The sequence below is a fragment of the Triticum urartu genome, chromosome 3A, assembly GCF_056163025.1.
Source record: "Triticum urartu cultivar PI428250 chromosome 3A, HENAU_Tu73, whole genome shotgun sequence".
Lineage (NCBI taxonomy): Eukaryota > Viridiplantae > Streptophyta > Magnoliopsida > Poales > Poaceae > Triticum > Triticum urartu.
In genome coordinates, this window is record NC_141875.1 from 34,464,935 (window position 1) to 34,467,060 (window position 2,126).

Here is a 2,126-nt window from a genome sequence, read left to right on the forward strand (position 1 = left end):
ATTCCTATGCACATGCAAGATCATGGTGATGCACAGCAACGAGAGGGGAGAGTGTTGTCTACGTACCCTCGTAGACCGGCAACGGAAGTGTTGACACAACGTAGAGGAAGTAGTCGTACGTCTTCCCGATCCGACCGATCCAAGTACCGAACGTACGCCACCTCCGTGTTCTTCACACGTTCAACTCGGTGACGTCCCTCGAGCTCCGATCCAGCCGAGTGTTGAGGGAGAGTTTCGTCAGCACGACGGCATGATGACGGTGATGATGTTCTACCGACGCAGGGCTTCGCCTAAGCACCGCTATGATATGACCAAGGTGGAATATCATGGAAGGGGGAACCGCACACAGCTAAGGAATAATCACGAAGATGAAGGTGTGTGTCATGGGGTGCCCCTTGACCCCGTATATAAAGGAGGGAGAGGAGGAGGTGCGGCCGGCCCTAGGGGTGCGCCTGGAGGAGTCCTACTCCCACCGGGTGTAGGACTCCCCCCTCTTGCCTTGTTGGAGAAGGAAAGGGGAAGGGAGAAAGAGGAAAGGGGGGCGCCCCCCCTTCCTTGTCCTATTCGGACTAGGGGGGAGGGGCGCGCGGCCAGCCCTGGCCGGCCCTCCTCTTCTCCCTTAGGGCCCATGTAGGCCCATTAACCCCCCGGGGGTTCCGGTAACCCCCCGGTGCTCCGGTAAAATTCCGATTTCACCCGAAACGTTTCCGATATCCAAATATAGGCTTCCAATATATCAATCTTTATGTCTCGACCATTTCGAGACTCCTCGTCATGTCCATGATCACATCCAGGACTCCGAACAAACTTCGGTACATCAAAACACAAAAACCCTAATTACGATCGTCACCGAACTTTAAGCGTGCGGACCCTACGGGTTCGAGAACTATGTAGACATGACCGAGACACGTCTCCGGTCAATAACCAATAGCGGAACCTGGATGCTCATATTGGCTCCCACATATTCTACGAAGATCTTTATCGGTCAGACCGCATAACAACATACATTGTTCCCTTTGTCATCGGTATGTTACTTGCCCGAGATTCGATCATCGGTATCTCAATACCTTGTTCAATCTCGTTACCGGCAAGTATCTTTACTCGTTCTGTAATACATCATCCCGCAACTAACTCATTAGTTGCAATGCTTGCAAGGCTTAATTGATGTGCATTACCGAGAGGGCCCAGAGATACCTCTCCGACAATCGGAGTGACAAATCCTAATCTCGATATACGCCAACCCTACAAGTACCTTCGGAGACACCTGTAGAGCACCTTTATAATCACCTAGTTACGTTGTGATGTTTGGTAGCACACAAAGTGTTCCTCCGGTAAACGGAGTTGCATAATCTCATAGTCATAGGAACATGTATAAGTCATGAAGAAAGCAATAGCAATAAACTTAACGATCAAGTGCTATGCTAACGAAATGGGTCAAGTCAATCACATCATTCTCTAATGATGTGATCCCGTTAATCAAATGTCAACTCATGTCTATGGCTAGGAAACATAACCATCTTTGATCAACGAGCTAGTCAAGTAGAGGCATAATAGTGACACTCTATTTGTCTATGTTTTCGCACATGTATTATGTTTCCGGTTAATACAATTCTAGCATGAATAATAAACATTTATCATGATATAAGGAAATAAATAATAACTTTATAATTGCCTCTAGGGCATATTTCCTTCACCGAGGTGTTGTTGTAGAGGGCGAGGCGCTGATCAAAGTTGCTCATCTGAGCGTAGAGATCGTCGAGGCTGATGGTGTCGGTGCGGGCGTCGTTGACGGAGATGAGGGGATGGTACTCCATGTCGAAGCCGGTGGTGATGTAGGAGACTAGCTCATCGTCATCGATGGGCTTTCCAGCGGCCGCGAGCTCATCTGCGAGTGCCCTCATGTGGGCGAAGTAGGTAGCAACAAATTGCGTCCCTTTCTGCACCGTGGAGAGAGCAACTCGGATGTTGTTGACGCGGGCTCGAGATTGCGACGAGAACATGTGAGCAAGAGCTGCCCAGAGCTCGTGCGGCGTGGCGATGGAGGTAACCTGCACGAGGATCTCTTTGGTGAGGGTACTAAGCAAGTATCCGGGTACCTGCTACCATTCTCTGAACCAGATTGGATG

The 2,126-nt window shown here is 49.7% G+C and overlaps 1 pseudogene; it reads right to left on the reverse strand.

Moving 5' to 3' along the window:
* Window positions 1–1,723: 1,723 nt before the first annotated feature.
* Window positions 1,724–1,862, reverse strand: LOC125549686 (small nucleolar RNA Z247; annotated as a pseudogene).
* Between the last annotated feature and the right edge of the window lie 264 nt (window positions 1,863–2,126).